This window comes from Chrysochloris asiatica, unplaced genomic scaffold (assembly GCF_000296735.1).
Source record: "Chrysochloris asiatica unplaced genomic scaffold, ChrAsi1.0 scaffold00025, whole genome shotgun sequence".
NCBI lineage: Eukaryota > Metazoa > Chordata > Mammalia > Afrosoricida > Chrysochloridae > Chrysochloris > Chrysochloris asiatica.
The window spans coordinates 12,579,671-12,605,781 of record NW_006408543.1 but is presented as its reverse complement, the minus strand read 5'-3'; positions in this window follow the sequence as shown (position 1 = coordinate 12,605,781).

Genomic DNA, 26,111 nt, shown 5'->3' with positions numbered 1-26,111 from the left:
AGTCAGTTCTGACTCATAGAGAGCCTGTATAGGTTTTGGAGGCTGTAAATCTTTACTGGAGCAGAACGCCTCATCTTTCTCCCGCGGAACAGCTAGCTGGTAGTTTCTAACTGATGACCTTGAGGTTGGCAGCCCGATTTGTCGTCACTACGCTACCAGAGCTCCTTTATCAACTAACTGTAAAGAGCTAGTATTATCATCTGTTCTAGGATCCTGAAGCTGATCATAATGTAACTCCAGGAACAGCTAATAGCCAGGGGCCACAATAACCAATTGAGGCTGTTTTACAGTGAGCTGGAGTAAACATTACATTGTTCCAAGTATGGTTCCAACTTGTGACAGCTAGAGCTGTTAGCAAGCAGAAAGGAGACACATGAAATTGTCTTTGTGCTAGACAATTTCCAGAAACAAATATGAGGCAGGTATATATCAGCCCCACGTTCCAGATAAAGAGATGGGACGTGGAAATGGGAAGTAAGTTTCCCCAAAAGCACTAAGAGCCAGGATTGAAACACAGGCAGTGTGGAATCAGAGGCTTCCTCGTAACCACGGTAACGTACCTATAGGCAAGTGTTCAGCACTTACCTCTCCAGCTGCTATAGCTGGGCTAGAGAGCAGAGATGCTGCTGCTGAAAGGCAGAGGAAAGGGCTGTGAAGAGTCGACCACGGTGGCTCAATCTGATCCTCTCCAGATACGGCCCAGGGCAGCATGTGCCAGTCTTGTGGCCCCATGAGCATAGCCCTGTGGTGCCATCTGGTCTTGGTAAACAGAACCGACCAGCACACCCCTCTTGGCTCAGTTTGTACGTTGATGTGTCTCTCTCCCCTTGAGGGCAGAAGCTGTGTCTCATCCTCTCTGTATTCTTAGTCCTGGAACGTTAAGTGGCGAGAAGGAAGACAGAAGTGCCACTTGTTGAATGAAAGAGCGTAACTCTGACCTTCTTGGAAAGGCAGAGCTGGCTCTGGTGGGACCAGAGGGTACCAGAGCTTCCCTTGTCTTGAGCCTGGCTCTAAACCCAGGCTGTAGGACCAGGTCTCATAAGGTGAAGGAACATCCCAAGGAGTAAACAAAAGATCTTACATTCTTTTTGATTTAATGTCTATATGTGGTAATCATTGATTTTCAAATGAGCATGCCAAAAACAACTCAACGAGGGAAAGAATAAATTGTCTTCTGAACCAACAGGTAACAAATGGGACAACTGAACATTCACATGCAAAAGTATGACGTTGGATGCCTACCTCACACCATATACAAAAATTAACTCAAAAGGATCAAAGATCGAAATGCAAAAGTAAAAAACTTTAACATTCATAAGGAGAAAACATAACAGAAAATCTTCATGACTAGACGATGGTTGGTTAAATGTGATACCAAATACATAAACAACAAAAGACAGAATAGATCAGCATCAGAATTTAAAAGCTTTGTGCTTCAAAGGACAATGTGAGGAAAATGAAAAGAGAGCTCACAGAACACAGAAGAGGAAAATATATTCGCAAATCATATATCTAATAAATGACTTGTGTTTGGAATATATTTAAAAACTCTTATAACTCAATACTAAAAAGACAAATAATCCAATGAGAACATGGGCAAAGGATGTGAACAGACATTCTCCAAAGAAAATATACAAATGTCCAATAAACACATGAAAAGATGTTCAACATCACTAGCAAATCCATCAAAACCACAATGAGATACTACTTCACACCTACTAGGATGACTAGACTCAAAATGTCAGATAATGACAAGTGTTAATGAGGATGTGGAGAAATGTAAAATACTGCAGCTGCTATGGAAAACGAATCTGGCAGTTGCTCAAAAGATTATCATATGACCCAGGCAATTCCATCCCTAGTTAAATACTCGAGAGAAATAAAAACATATGTTCGTACAGATACTTGTACACGATTGTTCATAATAGTCAAAAATAGAAATAAACCAAATATCATTTGATGAATGGAGAAACATAATGTAATATTTCCATACAGTGGAATGTTACTTAGCAATAAAAAGACATGAAGTATGATTCATACCACAATATATATATGAATGTTGAAAACATTATGTATGATTCCATTTATAGGAAATGTCCGAATAGGCAAATCTATAGAAACAGAAAGGAGATCAGTAGCTGTCAAGGATTGATTGATAGATAGGGAGGGGCAGAGATTAGTACTTGCCCAGGGTTGGTTGATTGGGAGATGGGCGGAGATTAGTAATTGCTCAGGATTGGTTGATAAGGAGATGGGCGGGGATTAGTAGTTGCTCAGGGTTGGTTGATTGGAAGATGTGGAAGGACTGCTGAGGGGAGCACGGTTTCTTTGGGGTGATTGAAATGTTCTAAATCTGATTATGGTGATGACGGCACAATTCTGTGGTTGGTGGTGTGTGCTGTGTGCTGTGGAGTTGGTTCGGACTCATACCGACCCTGCATAGGGTTTCCGAGGCTGTGAATCTTTACAGAAGTAGAAAACCTCATCTTTCTTCCGCGGAACAGCTGAAAGTTTCGAACTGCTGATCTTGAAGTTAGCAGCTCGACTGGTAACCCCTAGCAGAGCGCCTTAGTTCTTTCTTCTTGTTGTTGTTAAGTGCCGTTGAGTCGATTTGAATCCATTCCAACCCATAGCGACCCTGTATAGGGTTTCCGAGGAGCGGCTGGTGAGCTTGAACCGCAGACCTTGCCGTTCAAAAGACTTTGCCATCCAGCACGTTAACCCACAGCGCCACACCAGGACTCCAGTTCTTTCTCAGAGGGAGGGAGCCCAAACCTATACATTACCAATAGTATGTCCTTGTCAATGGAGCCAAAGGATTGCTTTAGATCTTGTTTTACATTTACAAAATAGAGAACTGTACCTCCCATTGACTGAGCAGAGATCAGACACCACACAACATGACCTCATGACCTCACTTGATCCTTAAGGCAACCTTGAAAGGTGGGTCCCATCATCCCCACTTCAGAGATAAGGAAGCCAAGGCTCAGAGGTGAAACAACTTGTCTTTGTTGTTTATCGGTGCCGTTGACTCAGAGCGACCCTGCGTACAACAGAACAAAACACTGCCGGGTCCTACGCCATCCTCACAAACTGCTATGTTTGCGTTCATTGTTGTAACCATTGTCAGTTCACCTCATTTTGGGGGTGGGCAGAGTCTTTCTCTTTTTCTCTGACCCTCTACTTGATCTACTTGTCCTTCAGGGGCTGATGCTTCCTGATGACAAAGTATGTGAGATGAAGCCTCCCCACTTTCGCTTCTAAGGAGCCTTCTGTCTCTATTCTTCCAAGTTTGATTTTTGTTTATTTTTTTGACAGTCCAAGGCATATTTAATAGATGGACTCAAGCGTGGCAACAGTAGTGAGGTTGACCCAGGACTGGGCAGTGTTTCATTCTGCTGTGCATAAGGTCGCTATGGGTTGGTACCGACTCGATGGCACCTAACAACAACAACAACAACAAATCAACATTATATTTCAAGAGCAACAATTCTCCTTTGGCCTTGCCTGTACATTGGCCCTTTGTTGTTGTTGTTGTTAAGTGCCGTCGAGTCGGTTCCGACCCATAGTGACCCTGTACAGGGTTTCCATGGGTGTAAATCTTTACGGGAGTAGAAAGCCTCATCTTTCTCCCGCGGAGCAGCTGGTAGTTTCGAACCGCTGACCTTAACGTTCGCAGGCCGATTCGTAACCACTACTCTACCAGAGCTCCTCACATTGGCCCTTAAAACATCAGTATTGGCTACTGTTAGTGCCCAAGTGTGGAGTTGTGGTGCGGAGTTGTAGGATAAAGCACTGGACTGCAAGGTCGGTCACCAGCCACTCCTCGGAAACCTTACACAGGGTCGTTATTAGTCAGAACCAACTTGAAGGCACTTAACAACAACAACAACGCTCAAATGGAGTCGGTGTGGGGCGCTGTAGGAGAAGCACTGAGTCACAAGGTCGGTTTGGACTGCAAGGTTGTAGGTTCAGATTCACCAGCTGCTATTCAGAAATCCTAGACAGGGTCGCTATGAGTCAGAACTGACTTGATGGCACGTAACAACAACACAGTCCAAATGGAGCTCTAGTGTTCTGCTGTAGGATAAGCACTGGACTGCAAGGTCAGTTTGAAACTTCTAGGTCGGCAGCTGAAACCCACCAGCCATGACAAGAAGGCACTTAACAACAAGAAACTGCCCAAGTGACTGTTATTGTTATTAAGTTGTGGGAGCCCTGGTGTGGTGCTGTAGGATAAGCACTGGGCAGTAAGATTGGCAGTTCAAACCCACCAGTCGCTCCTCAGAAACGCTATACAGGATTCACTATGAGTCAGAACCAACTAGACGGCACTTAACAACAACAACATTGCCTAATAGGTGGAGCTGGGATTTGAGTTGTTTTGGCTCCAGGACTGCGCTGGCCCACCCTCTTTACCAGGCTGCCGGGGAGCCTGACACCATATCTGCATCCAAACCAGTCTCTGGGCACCATCCAGGTATTACATAAGCAGTATGATTTTTTTTTTCCAAATCGAACAATAGAACAAACAGAAACCAAACTGCCTCTCAAAAGAGATACTGGGTGAAGCCTAGCAGGCTGGATAAGGTCTGGCCCTCCCAGGCCCTCACCAGGGAAGCCTGGTGTCTCCTGGCAGAACTCACAGGAGACCTAAGTCAAGTGAGACCCTCACAGGCATCCAAGTTACCTTGGAGGCCCACGTTCTCAATCCAAAGCTCATCGTTCTGTGTTTAGAGTAAGAGCTTCTGAAGAATGCTCGTTTCTCCTCTGAGAAACTGCTCAACTCAATTCAGCGGCACTTCCTGAAGTGGATATTTCTCTTTCTGTTTGAGAGGCAGGTTGCATAGTCACCTCCACGATACAGATACGGACATTGAAATAAGCAGACTGACCAAGGAACCAGGGCTCATAGATGGTGACAAGGATGCAAATCTAAAACCATGTGGTTCTGCTTACAGATGTGCCCGAAGGCAGACTACAATGCTCACCGTCTCCACATGAGGGCCCAAATGGAGAAGGGACTTCAGATCATGTCAGAAGTTTCTGGAACCTGGATATCTTTAGTCTCTGGGCCTGTTGTACTAGAAATACCACAAACTGGGGGCTTTCAAGAACAAGCATTTACTTCCTCACAGCTCTGGAACCCAAAAGTTTGCATTCACAGCATGGCTTTAGAGCAGGGATGGGGACGGTCCGGCCCACCAGGGGGTCATATACAGCCCACAAAGTCAATGTGGTCTGGCCCTGACAAAACAGTCGCAGTTCCAGCCATCATATTTGGCTGTACAGGGTTTCCAAGGAGCAGCTTGTGAGCTTGAACCACGGACCTTGCAGTTCAAACAACTTTCCAATCTGGTGCATTAGCCCACAGCGCCACACCAGGACGCCAGCCACCATATTAGGGATTGGTTAATTAAATGTTTGACCAAATAGAGCAGGCTAATTTTTAAGCTGATAGTTTTGTTTGGCCCGCGAATGATGTTATAAATTTTGGCAGAAAGAAGATTCCCCACCCCTGCTCTAGGAGAAGGTCCTTCTTTTTCTCCTTCAGTGTCTGGTAGCTGTGGCAATCCCAGAACTTCTTGGGCTCAACAAAGCATCTGCCATGTGTGTGTCTGCCTTCATATGCCGTCTTCCCTATGTGTCTGTCTGTCTAGCCTGCTCTGTTTATATAACTCAGGTTTTTTGTTGTTATGTGCCGTTGAGTCCATTTCAACCCATGGTGACCCTGTAGAGGGTCTCCAAGGAGTGGCTGGTGAGCTTGAACAGCCGACCTTGTGGTTCAAACGACATTGCAGTCCAGTGCATTAACCCACAGTGCCACCCCATGACTCTGTAACTCAGGTACGTATTAATATAAAGAAAAGGGCTTGGGCTAGGATTTAAACATTTTAGGGACACAATTCACCCTGGAGATTGGAGCAGTGTTTCTGGTTAAGGGATTCATGGAGGAGTTCATGGAGCGAGAAGCATGAGTTCGGGGGTAGATAAGGTGTGAAGCAGGCAAAGGCATAACAAGCGGATGGACCAGCTTGAGCCAAGACTTGAAATGGGGAAGTACAAGGCCAAGTTCAGGCTAGAGTGGGCATGGAAAGAGTTAACAAAAGGGGCCAGAAGGAGGCAGTGCTGGACGGGCAGGTCAGCTGACCTGGACTGCACAGGACTCAAAGGGTTGTGTGGACTTTTAGCCTGTGGGCACTAGGGAGCCAGTGATGGTTTGTGAGCACGTGTGGCATGGTCTAGTCAGTTTCAGGCCCTATCAACAGCTGGGGCAGCATCTGGAAGCAATGTCACATGTAGCAGCTCCTAGCACCCTGTCACAGGGTAAACCACACACCAGGAAATTCCTCTTAAATGCCTTTTCACCCTAAGGCATCCTTGAAATGGTCAGTAAACCTGCTCTTCACAAAAGACTCTTTCTGTTCATGCAGAAAGATTTTTTCTCAGTAACTGATTCAACTTGCAAACATCTGCTGAGCTGTGGCGAGCGACCCTTGTTGTTTCTGAAACCAGTCCTCACAGGCCTTCCCCCTGCACAATACCCCCAGCTCGTGCACGTCGACACCCACACTCCTAACAGGTATCTGTGTGTCCTGACACATGTTCGCTCCGTCCGGGAGGACAGAAGCCCTAATTCAACATATGAGCTGTTGTCTTCATTTCTTGGTTCTGCCCTAAGAAAAACAAGTGGATTGTTCTAAAGGACAGACATTCGTTCTCTCATAGTTCAGGGGCCTGATGTTGTTAGGAGCTGTTGAATTGCTTCTGACTCATGACGACCCTATGCCCAACAGAAGGAATCAGTGCCTGGTTCTGCGCCATCCTCACAAATCCAGAGTGACGGTCCCAGGGAAAGGCTCTCTGTCAGCTCTGGGGAAGTCCTGGTTTCACCCTTTCTAGACTCCTGGTGTGGCGCTGTGGATTAATGCACTGGACTGCAACGTCGGTTTGAAACGCAAGGCTGGTGGTTCAGGTTCACCAGCCGCTCCTTGGAAACCCTATACATGGTCTCCAAGAGTCAGAACCGACTTGATGGCAATTAACAACAACAACAATAGCATTCTTCTAGGCTTTCCTTGGAGATCTGCCTGTGGTATTTCTCTTTCCAGTCCCTGCTGACTGCTCAGTTTTCAAAAGTCAATAGGTTTAAAATGCACCCTATGCTGAAATGGTCTCATTAACATCCCAAAGAAACCCCTATTCCCAGATGGGACAGTCATGAGAGTTCCAACAAATACTTTACTCTGTAGGGGCCGTATTGGTTCCTTCGGAGGGTTCTCAGGGAGACTTGGTCCTCTCTCCCAGCTCCTGGTGAGCAGCAACACGCCTTGGCATTGTGGCCGTAACACTCCACTCTCTGCCTTGACCTTGTCATCAACATCGTCCTTCTGTGTCTCTTCTCTTTTATAAGGACACAGCTCATATTGGATTAGGGTGCACCCTAATCCAGTAAGGAGTCCTGGTGTGGCACTATAGGATAAGTGCTGAACTGAAAACCGCAAGGTCAGCGGTTCAAATCCACCAGCTGCTCCTTGGAAACCCTATACAGCAGGGATGGGGAATCTTTTTTCTGCCATGGGCCATTTGGATATTTATAACATCATTCACGGACCATACAAAATTATCAACTTAAAAATTAGCCTGTGGGGACTTTAGACCCAGAGAGGGAGAGGGGCTGTGTACTGACGACTGGGGGGCAGGCTTGCAGGGTATACCCTTTGGTCGGTTGATGATGCATGGAGGGGATTGTAACCATGACAATGAAACGATATATGATAGGATGAATGTAAAACTAATGTTCTCCCATGTAAACTATCACATAATTCACAATAAAACATTTTTTTAAAAATTAGCCTGCTTTATTTGGTCAAACATTTAGTTTACTCACCCCTAATTGTGGGAGTCCTGGTGTGGCACTGTGGGTTAATGCGCTGGACTGCAAAGTCGATTTGAACCACAAGGTTGGTGGTTCAAGTTCACTAGCTGCTCCTAAGAAACCCTATACAGGGTATCTATGAGTTGGAACTGAGTCGATGGCACTTAACAAACAAAAAATGTGATGGCTAGAACTGCGGCTGCCTTACGGCCTGGACGTTCCCCACCCCTATACAGGGTCACTATTGGTCAGAACCTACTTGATGACAAATCAGGCTGCTAACTTCAGGGTCAGCTGTTCGAAACAGCCAGCTGTTCCGCAGAAGAAAGAGGAGGCTTTCTGCTCCCGTAAAGATTTACAGCCTCGGAAACGCATGCAGGGTCACCATGAGTCGGAACTGACTCCACGGCACATAACAACAACAACTTAATGACACTTCACAACAATGCCAACTCCAGCCTGACCTCATGTGAATTTAACTAAGTACCCCTCTACGCTGTAGGATAAGTACTAGACCGCAGGTCGGTTTAAACCGCAAGGTCTGTAATTTGAACTCACCAGCTGCTCCTTGGAAACTCAATACAGGGTCACTATGAGTCCGTACCTAACAACATCCCCTCTGCAAAGGTGCTGTTTCCAAACAAGGTCACATTCACAGCACAGGGTGAAGTGTAGGATTTTAACGTATCTTTTTCAGGGACACAATCTATAACATAAGAGGTAATGTGCCTCCGACCTGCTCCCACCCTGTGTTCCTGGATGGGTGTCAAGATGCCAGAGGAAGTTCTGCATCAGTGTTACCAGCTTCCAGTGACAACGTCCCACGTGTGAGGTCACTGAATGTGTGCCAGGCACCGGGCAGACACAGCACATCCATCACCACACAGAAGACCCCCATCGGTCAAGGCAGGAGTGACCACTGCCCCTTACAGATAAGAAAACTGAGGCTCTGTGGGGCAGCTGCTAACGAAGTCACTGCACTGCTGCAAAGTGTCAGGTGAAATGAGGAAGTGAATCTGGAAGGTCGGGTGGGGGAAGGGGGTCCCTTTCTGAGTCAGAACAACAGGACTTCCCCTCACATACCCATCTGATGGTAGAGCAGGAGGGATGGGAGTGCCCCAGGGACACCAGCACTGGGGAGACCCAGACCAACAGGTGCTCTGGTGAACACACCTGGGCTGGGGCCAGCCGGGAGAAGCGCACGGTCAGGGCTTCTGCTGACCAGCCTGGCCATGCTCCCTGGAGACCTGGCAATGAATGAGACAGGGCAGCCCACTCAGGGGGTCCTGACAACTCTGCGCAAACCTATCAGCTCACTCCCACTTGGCCCCTTTGAGCCTCTTTACTGCCCCCAGAGGGGCCTTAGGGACGAAGGGGTGTGTTCTCCAAGGACGCAGTGACAAGGCGGGGCTGATCCGTCCTTCCACCCCAGAACCCCAGAGCTGGGTTCTTCCCTTTCCAAAGCGCGGAGGACGCAGAATGAATTCACTGGTGACAACTTGTGTCTCAGTGTCCACTGGTCTGTGCTGAAGGTCACAAAGCAGATGAGACCTGCCACCCTGAGGAAGAAGCCCAGGCCCCTGGTGAATGAATGTCCTTCTTTCTTCTGGAGTTTGGATCACATGCAATACCTTGGCCTCCCACCCAAATCTCTGGAACCCACCAATTCAACACACAAGGGACACCAAAGAGTGCTGGGGCTCACCAGAAGCTAGGAGAGAGGACCAAGTCTCCCGAGAAGCTCTTAGAAGGAACCAACGCTTAGGGAGAAAATGTGTCTGGTGGGAATCACTCTTTAAATAAACCTTCTTTGCAAAATGTCTTTATGAAGAAGAGCTAAAGTGAATAGAGAAAAATACTGCTAACTGATGGTTGTTGTTGTTGTTAAGTGCCTTCGAGTCCGTTCCGACCCATAGGGACCCTGAACAAGGTTTCTGAGGCTGGTACATGGAGGGAATTATAATCATTGTAATGAAACAAAGTATATGATTTGTTGAACAATTGTAAAACTGATGATCTGCCCTCTAAACTTTCACTCAGTTCACAATGGTGGTGGTGGTTATGTGCCGTGGAGTCGGTTCCGACTCATAGTGACCCTGTACAGGGTTTCCGAGGCTGTAAATCTTTACGGGAGCAGAAAGCCTCAACTTTCTCCCGCTGAACAGCTGGTTGTTTCAAACTACTGACCGTACATTCAAACTAAAAAAAAATGTCTCTATGGGGGACTCCTGGCTGGGCTGTGAGGACCCCCTTGTTGTTACTGTTGTGTGCCATGGAGTCGGTTCTGACTCATAGCGACCCTGCACAGGGTTTCCGAGGCTGTAAATCTTTACGGGAGTAGAAAGCCTCATCTTTCTCCCGCGGAACAGCTGGTAGTTTCGAACCGCTGACCTTGCGGTTCGCAGCCCGATTACTAACCACTACGCTACCAGAGCTCCTTGTGAGGACCCCCTAAGCCCGCTGAAATCTTGTGCATCATTTTGTATGGATGCTTGTTCTCCTGGAACGTCTGTTCTCATGAGTCTTGAACGGGCCCCCCAATCCCAGGAAGGCTAAGTCAATAAGAAGCCTGGGTACTGAGTTCATCGTGCCCCCCGCTGGCTAAACCAGCAACTCCTGTTTGGCACTCGGACAGTATTTTTCTGACCAGGAGCCCCAGGTTTCTCTTCATTTCCACCACTAGCATCAGATCTACTTCTTAATACTGAATCAACAGAGTGAATCCTGACTGAGTCAACCCAATGAAGCCCAGTAGTACTCTGACACACATGGGGTCTCCATGAGTTAAAATTGGCTCCACACACACACAGAGAGAGAGAGAGAGAAACAAGGTTTGGGGCACTAGAGCTGACTAGCTATTTAACAAGAGTGCTGTGATCTGTGGGTTGAGCTAGACAGGATGGGGCTCAGCCAAAGGGCCACTGCTCCCACCCTCCCCTACCCCCACCCCGCACACACATACAGGGGCTCTCAAAGCCCCCTTTCCTAGGCCACTTCCTACAGGCAGTGAGAGCAGACTCAGAGGCCCCTGCTTGGACTCAAACTCGGTTCCAGGGAGTCAACTTCTCTGTGAGTTGGCTTTCTCGCCTGTACGCTATGAAGTGCGATAGTGAGACCTTATCACTGCACTGAGGACTAAGTGAGTTAAAATTTGTCAAGCGATGACTAACTATGGTGTCTGGTAGACCGTCGGTGCAGCATTAGTGTTTATTAGCTGTGGTGCTGGTGGTTAATGAGCACTGAATCAGCTTGGACTCCGAGTGACCCCATGTACATCAGAATGAAACCCTGCTCCGTCCTGCACCATCCACACACGTGTTGTGTTTGAGCCCAATGCTGTGTCAGTCGGTGACATTGGGGGTCTTCCTCTTTTCCCTGACCCTCCACTTTCTTTACATGATGTCCTTTTCCAGGGACTGGTCCCTCCTGATCATATGTCCATGTATTCATTGTGGCTGTCCTCTGTCTAGGACCCATTTGTTCGTTCTTCTGGCAGTCCATATTAGAGTCAATATTCTTTGCCAACAGGGTAATTCAACAATTCTCCCCTGGTCTTCACATGCAAATGAGGTGACTGAAAAGACCGTGGCTTTGGTCAGGCATCTAAAGTGACACCTTTGTTCCTTAACGCTTCAAAGAAGTCTTTTGCAGCAGATTTTCCCGATGCAATTTTGTAATACATTGTTGGATATCTTGACTACTGCTTCAGTGTTTTGTCAAATGAGTGATGCTATTGTGGTTGTTGTTAGGTGTTGTTAGTTCTGACTTATAGTAACCCTGTGCACAACAGAACACTTGTCTGCAACACTTGTTTGTCGCCATCCTTATGATAGTCACATTTGAGCGCACAGTTGCTGTCACTGTGTTAGTCCATCTCCTTGGGGGTTTTCCGCTCCACTTTACCAAGCATGATGTTCTACTCCAGGGGCTGGCATCTAAAAAAACCTGTCCAATGCACGCAAAATGCAGTCTCACCATTCTTGCTTCTAACAGGCATTCTGACTGTACTTCCCTGATAGATTTATTCATTCTCCTGGCAGTTCATGGTACTTTCAGTAAGTCTTCACCAGTGCCATACTTCACATACATCAACTCTTCCTTGGTTCCCCACATTCACTGTCTAGCTATCACATGCATATGAGGCAACTGAAAAGACCATGAATTGGGTCAGGCATACCTTAGTCCTCAAAGTGATATCTTTGCTTTCTTTAACACTGTAAAGAGGTTTTTTGCAGAAGAGCTGTCCAATGTAAATACATCATTCAATTTCTTGACTGCTGCTTCCATGAGCATTGATTGTGGATCCAAGTAAAATAAAATTTTTGACAATTTCTAACTATTCTCCATTTAACCATAATGTAAGAAATTTTGTTTTCTTTACATTGACGTGTAATCCATATTGAAGGCTGGAGTCTTTGGTCTTCATCAGTAAGCACTTTAAGTCCCCTTCAATTTCAGCAAGCAGGATTGTGTCGTCTGAATTTGCAGGTTGTTCCTGAGTCTTCGTCCAATCTTGATGCCATGTTCTTCTTCACAGAATCCAGCTTCTCAGATTATTTGCTAAGCACGCAGATTGAGTAAATATAAAGGATACAACCCCAGCACATACCTTTCCTGATTTTGAACCATGCGGTGTCCCCTTGTCTTGCTTAAACAACTGCCTCTTTTCCTATGTACAGGTTCCACATGAGCACAATTAAGTGTTCTGGAATTCCTGTTCTTTGTAACGTTATACATAATCTGTTACTAGTTACACACAGTTGAATATCTTTGTATAGTGAATGAAATGCAGGTAAACATCTGTCTGGTATTTTCTGCTTTCAGCCAAGATCCATGTGAAATCAGCAATGGTATTTTTCATTGCATGTCCTCTTCTGAATCTGAGTTAAATTTCTGACAATTCCCTGTTGATGTACTATTGCAATCATTATTTAAATTAGCTTCAGTACAATTTTAGTTGCATGCGATATTAATGCTATTGTTCAGTAATGTCTACATTCTGCTGGGTTGCCTTTATTTGGAATGGGCACAAATATGGATCTCTTCCCACTGGTTGGTCAGGTAGCTGTCTTCCAAATTTCTTGGCAAAGACAAGGGAGCACTTTTGGAAGCACTGCAACAGTTTGTTGAAAGATTTCTATTTGCCTTCCATTAATTCCTGGAGCGCTGTTTCTCGCCAGTGTCTTCAGTCCTACTTGGGTTTCTTCCTCCTATATCTTTGGTCCTCGATCATACCCTACCTGTTACAATGGTTGAACATTGACCAGTTCTTTCTGATACAATGACTCTGTAGACCTTCCATCTTCCTTTGATGGTTGTATTATTTCACCATACTTACTCAACCTGTCAGCTAAGCAAATAATCCGAGAAGCTGGGTTCTATGAAGATAAACGTGGCATCAGGATTGGAGGAAAACTCATTAACAACCTGCAATATGCAGATGGTACAACCTTGCTTGCTGAAAGTGAAGAGGACTTAAAATATTTACTGATGAAGATCAAAGAGCCTTCGGTATGGATTACATCTCAAAGTAAAGAAAGCAAATATCCTCACCACTGGACCAATAAACAACATTCTTATCAACAGAGAAAAGATTGAAGTTGTCAAGGACTTCATTCTCCTTGGATCAACTATCAACATTCATGGGAACAGCAGTCAAGAAATCAAACGACGTACTGCATTAGGTAAATCTGCTGCACAACACCTTTTGAAATTGTTGAAGAGCAAAGATGCCAGCTTGAGGACTAAGGTGCACCTGACCCAAGCCACGGTACTTTCAATAACCTCATATGCATGCGAAAGTTGGACAGTGAATAAGGAAGAGCATAGAAGAATTCATGCTTTTGAGTTATGGTGTTGGAGGAGAATACTGAAAGTGCCATGGACTGCCTAAAGAAACAACAGATCTGTGTTGGAAGAAGTGCAGCCAGAGTGCTCCTTGGAGGCCAGGATGGCCAAGCTTCGTCTCTCATACTTTGGACATGTTGTCAGGAAGGAGTAGTCGCTGGAGAAGGATCTCATGTTTGGTAAGGTGGAGGGTCAGAGAAAAAGAGGAAGACCCGCAGCGAGATGGATTGGCAACGTGGCAGCATCAATGGGCTCAAGTGTGGCCAACAATAGTGAGGTTGGCCCAGGATCGGGCAGTGCTTCGTTCTGTTGTGCATAAGGTGGCTGTGAGTTGGTACCAACTCGATGGCACCTAACAACAACAACAACAACAACATATCGTTTAAGATTTTGTTCACAGAATCTTGCAAGGTTGCAAGTTGAGGCTAAAATGTTTTCTTTATAAATGATAAATTTGAGAATATAAGTTTTACTGAGGGGAAAATAATCACATGCACACTACAGACAAGCACACACACACAGTATAACTGTCCAACATAAGGAACTGGTTAAGGATAGCTAGAAACATCCACTCCCCCTTGGGCCACTTACAATAAAAATGCAGTGAATAACACCACAGTGAAGGTGTGGAGGGAGAGAGCTAACAGTCTATAGATCTCATTCACTCTGAGGAGGGCCAGGCTCTGAATAGTTGAGGCTTTGCTGGCCAGATGGCACCATGGCAACGAGTCCATTCTACCCGCGTAGTGGGAGAGCAGCCAAGGATCATAGGTTCACAGCTGAGGTGGCTGCGTTCCAATAAAACTTTATTTACAAAAAAACAGGGTATTTAGCCAGTGGCCACAGTTTACCAATCCAATTATGCAAATGATGCAAAAAAAAAGGCATTTACAAATTAAAGCTGAAGATTCACAGGGAACAGAAAATGAAGTGCTCAGCGTACACACTGCGCAGCCTTCAAGTCGATTCCTACTCACAGGGACCGGACACAGGGTTTCCAGACTGAGAATCTTTATGGACTGAGCCCCGTGAACTTCAGTCTCCATGACTCTGAGACCAGGAGAACTAGATGGCACCCAGTTCCGACTACCAGCTGCTCTGAAAGTGATCACAATAGAAGGTCCTGGATTGAGGGGGGAGTGGGAATGTGGAACAGGCTTTAGAATCATTAAAAAAAAAAAAAAAGGCCAGGTTTACTGGTCAGAGAATGTGGAACCCCTGAGACCTTGCCCTTACTCACCCTTCAGGTCTGGAATGGAACTCACCCCCAGACTCAATTTCAGCCAAACAGAGTCCTATAAGAGGAATAGCAGACTAGGGAGGTGTGCACGCCTTAGAATAAGGCTACATTTGAGATCAAAAGGGCAGCTATGGACCAAGGACAAAGCTCAGAAGGGTTAGGAAGGCAGGAGGAACAGAAACAGGAAGTACAGGGAAGAAGTGCAATCAGTGATGTTACATTGTGAGGCTCACAGTCAAGGAGATGAAGCAAAAAGTGTATGGATTGTGGACTGGAGAACCGATCTGCTCTGTAAACCTTCACCCAATTCACAACAAAAAGCTAAATCTACTTATTTACAGAAGCAGGCCTTCTTATACAATGCTGGAATCATCAGTACATTGTTAAAAATTCCTTAGGGAGGCAGTAACCCCAAAATACCAAACCTTGGAATCCTGGTATGACCCTATAGGATAAGCACTGGATCACAAGGTTGGTTTGAACTGCAAAGTCAGCCGTTCAAACTCACCAATTGCTCCTCGGAAAACCTAGACAGAGTCACTATGAGTCGGAACCAACTCGACGGCACTTAACAACAACAACAACAACAGTTGCCATTAAGTCTGTTCCGACTTCATAGTGCAGAGTAGAACTGTTCCACAGTTTTCTGAGGTTGCAAATCTTTATGGAAGCAGACAGCTTCATCTTTCTCCCAGAGTGGCTGGTAGGTTCAAACTGCCAACCTTTCGGTTAGCCACCCAGCACTTAACCCACAGTGCCACCAGGGTTCTTGGTGTAAGAGCTTTAAAAAAAAGACGACTTCAAAGTTACATGAATTCTACTAACAAATGAGAAGATTTCACAGTTACATAGACTTTTGGACTAAGTTAAAATGAATTCTAGTTCATACAATGTTGTTAAGTGGTGTCGAGTTGGTTCCGATTGATAGGGACTCTGTATAGGGTTTGTCAGCAGTTCGAAACTACCATCGATTCCGCGGGAGAAAGAGGAGGTTTTCTGCTCCCGTAAAGATTTACAGCCTCGGAAACCCTGTACAGGGTTGCTACGAGTCGGAACCAACTCCACAGCACATAACAACAAAATAGGGTTTCTGAAGAGCGGCTGGTGGGTTTGAACTACTGACCTTTTCGTTAGCAGCCCAGTGCGTACCCTACAGCGAGTGCCACACCAGGAGGGTAGAAGAGACTTTGAAGTCTAGACAGGCTAGGACTGAAGACCAGCTTCACCACCAACTAACTAGCTGTGTGACCTCAGGCAAGTTTATTAACCTCTGCTTCATCAGTTGCAAGATAGCACTTACAGGTATGCAAAGAGGCAGGTATTCAGCGTGGGGTGTCTAGGTAGGGCTGGGAACAAAGGCGACTATAAAGTCTGCCTCCCTTTACTTTCCTGTTAATAAAAACTTTTCTCCTGTGAAAAATAATCTCCTGTGAGTTCCAGGGTTGGTTTATAGGATGACACAGAGCCATCCACCCCTTGTTTTCAGTGCAATCGATGGCCCCAGCTTTAGGGACAGGTCAGGATAGGCAGGGTTTGGCCCAACTGGAAGATCTTGGAAGGGACCCTGGTGACACAGTGGTTAAGTGCTTGGCTGCTAACGAAAAGGTCACCAGTTCGAACTCTCTAGTCTGCGGGAGAACATAGCAGCCGCCTGCTTCCTTAAAGAGTTGCAGTTTTGGAAGCCCTGTGAGCAGCTCTCCCCCGTCCTAAGGTTCATTATAAAGGTTCACTATCACTTGGAATTGATTCAACAGTAGTGGGGTCATGGGAGTGTTCAGATTGAGTGGGTTTGGGGAGATGTACTTGCTGGTTCCCGGGGAGACCAGGGCCCCTTGGTTAGCAGAGCCATATCAGTGTCCAGCTCTGATAGTCAGCTAGATGGCACTCGGAGTCACTTCCTAGGAAATCTGCCAGCTTGCAGAGGGCAGAGGCACTGGGTCCTCTCTTGTTGGCAGAAGGGGACACTTAAGGGCTGAGGATCAAAGACACTTCTGACTCCTATGACGCTTAGCAGTACAGTCAAGGCGCCCCCTCCAGCCATCTCCCACCTCCTCTCCATTCAGCAGGAGCCACCGGAGGCTCCCTCTGTAAAGTATGTGGCTTTCCCCCTCTGTGCCTTTGCCTATGCTGGTCCTCTGCCCGGAACGCCCTTCTCTGCGTGGCTACATCCATCCACCAGCTCTAGCATCACCACCTCCAGGAAGCCTTCCTTGATTTTTTCTCAGGGGTAGCAGACTGGGAATGAATATTGCTAAGTACCTACCAGGTGCTAACCCTGGGCTTGTACACACTGAGTTCTCCCACTTGCTGTTAAGTGCTGATGATTACCTTCTATTTACAGACAAAGGAGCTGAAGTTCAGAAGATAACCTGCCCAAGGTCACACAGCAGGTAATCCTGTTACCTTTGTTCTGCCCAAGACATGTGTTGAGCCCAAGATGTTTATAATCCTCCCGACTTGCTAGTGCTGTAAGGCCAGATGGCTAATTCCTGCCACAAGCCTGCATTCCCTCCCTGGAGTCCAAGGTCGGTCGCTAACAGGCTGTGAAGATTATAATTAGTGCATGCCTGTTCCTGCCAGGTCATCCAGACGCCAGTATTATGCCGTACCAGTGAGGCCAAGAGCACGGGCCTGGACTGACTTCCGTGCGTCCTCATTCTGTGGGTCACAAATTAGGGTGTTCCCAGAAGCAGGAGTGAACACTGGACCTCAGCACCAAGAGCCACTACGCTCCAACAGCAGTGAGAAGTCCTCTGGGGTGCTGGTGGTGGTCCCTCTGCCCAATCACACAATGGGGTACTGGTGGTGCTCCACTCTGACCTGTCACACTATGCCGTCCTGGAGAGTCCTATGTCTAGGTGGGAGTGAGCTCCCCATCATGTGCAAGAACAATAGCCCATGATTGATCCAGTGGCCATCTCTACCCACACGACCTCAGTCCTCTCCCTGACCCCTCTCCGGACTAGGCAGGGAGGGTGTTTCAATCCCTCATAGAGTGTGGAGTTGGGAGATCCAATCCATAATGGATCATGGGAATGATGCACAACTGGGCCATATTTCTTTCTACAGGACATAGGGTTGGCAGGAATCAGGGGTAGCAAGCAATGACAATACCCGGGGACTCTGGGTTCCCAGGTCCTCCCCAGTAGCCCCTCAGTCGGGCCCTGACCCCACCCTGTGCCACACTGGTAGGGTCACCCACAGTGTGGGAGGGGCAGTCAGCAAGTGAGGCCCGCCTTGTCTTCCCAGCCAGGGGGCAGGGCCATGAGCACTGGACGGCCCACCCCCGCTCTGACCACCACCAGACCCTCCAGTGTGCCGCGCCCTCCTCAGACAATGTCTGCTTTGATGGCTTCCCTAGAAATCCTGATGGACCACATGCTTTGCATGTGAGGCAAATGCCACTGTCCTGAGTTGATCACACACACAACAGGACTGTCAACCAGCCAGCGAAGATGCATTCTTTCTGCCTCTGCAGGAAGGGAGGCCACATAGGCTGGGCCAGGCGATGCCCCTCCTAGAGCAGCAGCTGCCACCCAGGCAATTGGCAGGGACCCAGGTGACACTCCTCCACCACACACGCGATCTCTGCTATGTGATTGTTGACTCCTCTGCTTGTTACTGTATCTAGATGATTCTAGATCCTTCCAGAATGTAAGTCCCACCAAAAGAGACAAAACAACAAATGCCAGTCTTGTCCACTGTTGTCCTGCTGCCCCGCACCGTGGGCACACAGTAGGGTCTGGGAGAGAATTAAGTCATGAATAAGTGAATCTCTGCTCATTTGTTTCTTCAAGGAACTTAGCCTGATCTTTTTTAGTTATAGTAATATTTGTTGCTGTTGTTAAGAACTGTTGAGTTGGTTCTGACTCATAGCGACCCTGTATAAGGTTTCTGAGGAGTAGCTGGTGGGTTTGAACTGCCGACCTTCTGATTAGTGGTTCTTCTTAGCACTCATCCAGTGCTAAGACTAGGGTTATTTTACATAACAGAACTCTTATCATTTTAGAGGTACATACTGAAATAGCCAAAGATGAAACAATAAATCTGGTATTTGCTGCAAAATATTACTAGACTCTTGTTGCGACACTGTTGGATCAGCATTGGATTGTGAACCACAAGGTCGACAGTTCAAACCCACCAAATACTCATTGGAAACTCTGTGAGTGAGTTGGAACTGATTCGACAGTACTTAACAACTACTAGGCGGGGAGGATGTAGTGAGGGCATGGATGAACAAGGGTGGCCACACGCTCCTGACGAAGCTGGGTGAAGAGGAAGGAACCCTGGGGTGGAGTGGGAAGGTGTGGGTGGTCTAAGCAGTCTGTTCCCATAAAGGTTTACTGCCTCAAAACCCCTATGAGGTAGCTCTACCCTGTCCTGCTGAGGCAGTATGAGCTGGAAATGACTCCCTGGCCAGGGGCAGTGTGTGGGGTAACGGGTTACATCCAGGGGGTTGGTATATTTGTGGGTACACTTTGGCTCTTTTTATAGTTTGACAATTTCCATAATAAAATGCTATAAAAAGAAAAAAGGAACTTGATATGCACTGGATTGCTAACCACAAGATCAGCAATTCAAACCCACTCCTTAGAAATGTTAGACAGGGTCGCTTTGAATCGAATAGACTCGATGGTTAACACCACAGTGACATTAATCTGCAGTGAGCAATTTCGCACGGGTTTCCCCACATTTCCATATGATGGAAAGTATATGAAACTGTTCGCTTGTTGTTGTTGTTAAGTGTCGCGGATTCGGTTCCGACTCATAGCGACCCTGTCTAGAGTTTCCAAGGAGTGGCTGGTGAGCTTGAACCACCAATCTTGTGGTTCAAATCAACCTTGCAGCTCAGCACATTAACCCACAGCACCACACCAGAACTGTTCACTACAGACTAGGAAATAAGCACAAATAAGCCCGTGCCTACCTTGCTTACTGGCTACCACATCCCTGCCAAAACAAAAACCAAATCTTGAGTTGATTCCAACTTATAACAACACTATAAGACAGAGGAGAAGCTTCCCGGGAGGGTCTCCAAGGCTGTGAATCTTCATGGAAACAGACTGTTTCATTTTTCTCCCACAGAGCAGCTGGTGAGTTCGAACTGCCAACTTTTTGATTAGCAGATGAGCACTTAACCACTGCATCACCAGGACTTCTCCATCCCTGTCCAGAAAACCAAAACCAGTTCTGACTCACAGCGACCCTACAGGCCAGGTCAGACCTGCTGCCCCTTAGCGGTTCCGAGACTGTAAGTCTTTACACAAGCAGACAGTCTCATTGTTCTCCCATGGAGCAGCTGCAGGGCTTGAACCACCGACATTGCAGTTTGAGCAGCCCAATGTTTAACCCTCTGTGCCACCATGGCTCCTCCGTCCCCATCAGGGATTATGACTTTGAAAACAGGCTCTGAATCTGTCTTCTGTGGGAAGGCGCTGTGGGGTTGGGAGAGAGACAGAGGCCAGCCAAACCTAGAAGAAGAAGCTTTGATGAGGTGAAAAACTGGCATTGTTCGCTATAGATTAATTAAGTGAGCACAAATAAGCCTGTGCTTATCTTGCTTATTGGGTCATGTGACACTGTGACAAGAAGTGTCACAGGCCACCCCTCTGGTAATCTGGAGTAGAGGAGGGGCAGTGGAGAAGGACAAACACTATCACAGAGACATACCACCCATGGCTCTCCAGGTCCTGGGGGACATTTGGAGGTTGTTTCAGGCTCCCCTCTGATCTTTCAGGAGGCAGGGCCTAGAGAGGCCTTCAGAAATCACCTTGCTCCATATTGTCCCCAATGTGGCTGTAGGTACATCACAGTTGTGATTTGGGCCATATCTGCAGACAGCTGCTCTGTGAGTATTTCTTCCATATTTGTCTTTCCATTTGACCTGTCTACATCCACATTTCTTTTAAAAGGAGACTTTGTATCTTTACTTTAAACAGAAAACTAAGACCAGGATTCTTTACTGTTCCCAAAACATCAAAATTGGTATAAACGAAGAACGACAATAACAAAAGCGTTGCCAGCGGGTAGATTCCAGCTCACGGCAACCCCACGTGTTACAAAGTAAAGAATTGCCTCATTGGGTTTTCTTGGCTGTAATTTGTTTACACATGATCATTGCCACGCCTTTCTTCCACAGAACTGCCAACCGTTAGGTTAGTAGCTAATTACAAACCTTATACTGTATCCTTCACTCTGTCTGGATATTGTTATGTTGTCAGAGAGAGATGCGCATCTGCTACAAGAGCTGTTAAAAACACACCCCACAGAGACTCTCTCCACGGGTCCTCAACGGTCCTGAGCATCAAATCACCCAAGAAGATTCATGGGCCTCACCTCCTGAGAGTTTGAGATCTGGAGATAAGGGTGGGGACTCAGCTGTCTAAGGTGGGGCCCAGGTGGGTATGAGGACATTGTCAAATCCAGGATGGAAAAGAAAGGTAAAATTAAAATGGCGAGAGGGGTTGGCACGCTGTCCTGAAGCTGTAATACCAAATTCACCTTGTCAGTACTTTGTAGCTGCTATCCAGATGCTGGGAGATGAGCCTTCACACTGGACAGAGGTGGACACAAGGTGCAGGGTGGGGATTCTGACTCTTTATCGTTGATTCGATTGAAGCATAGTGTCACTTTGGCAGCTGGAGATGGGTGGCTAAGAGCCTGGGGAAGGGATGAGTGACCCTGGATTGGGGTTTGTACCATGCCTTCACTGGGGGTCACTATGAGTCAGATTCCACATACCACCAACTAACTGGTACATGCTGGCCAAGTGGGCTGCTGCCTTGCCGCTGAGGCCAGACACGGCTGGACTGACTCCAACCACCAGCCTTACTGCACCTGCCAGGGCTCGAGCCTCTGCCAAGATCACCTGAGCCAAGGATTGGTTCAGAAACAGCTGTGCCGAGTTCAACTCTGGAGGCAGAGACAGGTTGAGAAACGTTCCAAGTGACCCACATTGTCACCCCAGTCACCTCCCCATCTAGGGAGGACCTGAGAAAAGTGGGAGAACTCAGAGAAATCACAAAGGGAAATGAGACTGGTGCTGTGGGTTAATGCGTCAAACTGCAAAGTCGTTTAAACTCCAAGGTCGGTGGTTCAAGCTCACCAGTTGCTCCTTGGAAACCCTATACAGAGTCGCTATGGGTGGAAATCGACTCAACAGCACTTAACAACAACAACAACCTACTTGTGCCCGGAGCTCCGGCCATCAGAGCTGACCCCCAGAAGGTTACGTGATGTGGCCAAGACCACAGGCTGTGGGGGTGCTAGCCGAGCTCTGTCGGATCCCACCATCTGAGGCGGCCGGTCCCCGACCTCGGGCCCAGGAGCAGAGAGCAACTCGGCCCAGGTTGTTGTTGTTATGTGCCATGGAGTCGGTTCTCACTCAGCGATCCTGTACAGGGTTTCCGAGGCCATAAATCTTTACAGGAGCAGAACGCTTCATCTTTCTCCAGCAGAGCAGCTGGTAGTTTCAAACTACTGACCTTGTGTTTCGCAGCCTGATTCGTAACCATTACACTACGAAGTCTCATTTCAGTCACTTTGAGGACTAAAGTGCAGCTGACTCAAGCCATGGTATTTTCTATCACCTTATAGGGTTAATGTGCTAGACTGCAAAGTCGTTTTGAACCACAAAGTCGGCAGTTTTGACTCACCAGCTGCACCTCGGAAATCTGATACAGGGTTGCTAAGGGTCAGAATTGACTTGATGGCCCTTCGCAACATATGTCTGTGAAAGCTGTCAATTTATAAGGTAGGTCAGCGAAGAACTGATATTTGAATTATGCATCATCTTTTCTTCATTGGAAACCCAACCCCAAACCAAACCCACTGCCGTGGATTCCAACTCACCGTGACCTTACAAGGCAGAGAAGACTTGCTCCACAGGGTTCTGCAGCTGATGTTAAGTGCCGTTGAGTCAGTTGTGACTCCCAGTGACTCCGTATAGGGTTTCCAAGGTGTGAAACCATAGGAGCCAGTGTTGATCCTATCCCATAGAGGCTATAATTCTTTATGGGAGCAGACAGCCTCATCTTTCTCCTTTGTCAGGCTGGTAGGTTTGAACTGCCAACCTTGCAGTTAGTAGCCTAGTGCTGAACTCACTGAGTTACCAAGGCTTGAATATACCACAGACTCTCAGAAGAATGCTCTCAGAAGAACAGTCAGAATGTTCCTGAGAAGTGGGGAAGGTGAGACTTGATCTCACGTATGTACTTTGGTTATGTCATCAGGAGGGGCCGGGCCCTGGAGAAGGACATCTTGCCTGGGACAGTGGAGGTGGTCATCGAAAACGAGAAAACCCCCCAACCAGATGGAATGACACCGTGGCTGCAACAATGAGCTCAAACACAAAAATAATTGTGAGGCTGGCGCATGAGCAGCCAGTGTTTCTTATTCTGTTGTACATCAGGTAGCTATGAGTTGAAACAACAACAACAGGAAGTCTAACTTTCCTCCCACAGGTGTTAGTGATACCATCCCAGTTGGATAAACTAGCACATCTTGTTTCTTTATCCCCCTGGCTCTGTACGGCAGTTTGCAGCTCACAGTGCAAGACCGAGAGTGTAGCACTTGTCCCCACTTTTCAGAGAAGCAAACTGAGGCCCAGAAAGACTGTGGACATCAGACAGAATGAGAGGGACTTGCCAACCCCTGAACTTTGTTTCTCAGAGCCATGGTCTCTGGATGAGAAACTAAACCCACACCACACCTTTACCATCCACTTGATGTTGACTCAGGGGACTCCACGGGGGGCTACAGAGTAGTATTGCTTTCTAGGTTCTCTTGGCTGCCATCTTTAAAGAAAGAAATCACCAGGTCTTTCTTCTGCCAGCCTTCCAGTTAGTAATTTATGTCACTGAGTGACTTGTCCCAGATGGAACTGCTGTTGAGAGAATCCTCACCTACCCACCCTCAGCCCCACATTGCTTCCCACAGGGCACAGACAAGCCTCTGGTATCCCCCAACCCCAGGGTCCATCTCAGTTAATGAAGAAACTCTGAAGAAATGCAGTTGCCCAAAGGCGGAAGGGCCAAAAGCCAGCTGCAAACATATGCCTCCCTGGCACCCAAACCAAAGTCAGCTCCAGCTAAAAGCTACATGACTCATCTGCCGCTTCCTGTAGGGGACAAATATAGGAACTCAGGGGCCACTCCTGTAGACCCACCTCTTTCTGCATTTGGCGGTTTAACCCAGGAGGAAGCTGGGGACATGAGATGCCAACAGAAAGGGTTTGAGAATTCCATTTTCTAAAAGTGTTTCTGAGCAAAGTTGGGTTTGAAATCGGCAAACAGCTAAGTAGCCACATTTCACAATCCTGGAAAGCCAGCAAGGTTAAAACTGGCAACCCCCCCACAGGCTCACGTCCAACCTACAACCGTCAGCTTGTGGTCAGCAAGTTCTTTACAATTAGTGGACAAGCCGCAGGCCCCAGGGAGAAAGGGTGTGGTCTCGGGAGAGGGCTCTGGAAAACCTGAGCCATTGCTGGGCCCACGGGACACTGGTCACACACTAAGGAATGTAAGGAATCAACTGGCAGTCAGAGCCATATGGGGCTGCTGAGAAAGAACTAGAAGCCAGAGTTAGGCGACTTGAATCCTAGGTCTGACTCACCGCTCGCTCACTGCTGTCCCTGAATCAGATAATCTGGGTTCAACTCCCAGCTCGACTGCTAAGTAGCAGAGGGCAGGTTACCTAACCTTGCTGTAACATGAGGATATTATAGAACACATCTCCTCCATCATGTGGGCACAAGAGAGAGAAACACCAAGGGCAGCTAGCACAACGTTTGCTGTATAGATGCCACTATGATGAATCAACTGTGCAAGGGATCTTAGAAGGCCTCCAGCCCGCCCCATTAGTTTATACAGCCAGTCCTTCATCCATTCATTTCATCGGTGTTCACTGAGCAGCTACTATACTGCTGTTGATTGAACTCCATTCCCTAAGAGGTATCTTCAAGTCCTAACTACCCCCATACCTTGTGGATGTGACCCTGTTTAGAAAGAAGCATTTTAATAAGGTCATACCAGGGTGGGCCTTAAACCTAATCCCTTGTGAGTGGTGTCTTATAAAAGGGGACAAGACACATGACAAAAGTCACTCCTATAGGGTAAACCCATCACTCGTCTGTCAGTTTGTCGTACTGTGGTGACTTGTGAGTTGCTGTGATTCTGGAAACGATACCACGGGTATTTTAAATACCAGCAGGGTCACCCATGGTGGACAGGTTTCAGATGAGCTTCCAGAAGAAGACAGACTAGGAAGAAGGAGTAATGAACTACTTCCAAATATTTAGTCACTAAAAACCTCATGAATAGCAGAGAAACACTGTCAGATATGGTGCCAGGAATTGAGCCCCTCAGGCTGGAAGGCACTCAAAATGCGACTGGGGAAGAGCTGCCTCCTCAAAGTAGAGCTGACCTTGATGATGCGAATGGAGTAAAGCCTGTGGGAGTAAAGTCCGTGGGACCTTCATTTGCTGATAGGGCACAAGGAAGACCCCCAAAGAGATGGATTGGCAGTATGGCAGCATCAATGGGTTCAAGTGTGGCAATAACTGTGAGGTTCTCAGGACCGGGCAGTGTTTCATTCTGTTGTGCATAGGGTCGCTATGAGTTGGTACCGACTCGATGGCACCTGACAACAACATAGGGAAGACACCAGGTGAGGATGCATCTGAAGCAAGGGTGGGGAAACCTTTTCTCTGCCAAGGGCCATTTGGATATTTATAACGTCATTCATGAGCCATACAAAATTATCAACTTAAAAATTAACCTGCTATATTGGGTCAAACACCTAATTAACTCACTCTTAATGGAGTCCTGGTGTGGCACTGTGGGTTAATGCACCAGACTGCAAAGCCATTTGAACTGCAAGGTCGGTGGTTCAAGTTCACCAGCTGCTCCTCGGAAACCCTATACAGTGTTGCTGTGGTTGGAATTGACTTGACGGCACTTCACAACAACAATGGTTCCATGGTCAAATTCTCTCCTTCTATGGGGGAGATTGGAGTCCTGGTGTGGTACTTCGGTTTAATGCTCTGGACTGCAAGATCACACTGAACCCCAAGATTGGGAGTTCAAGCTCACCAGCTGCTCCTTGGAATCTCTATATGGGGTCATCATGAGTCAAAAATGACTTGAC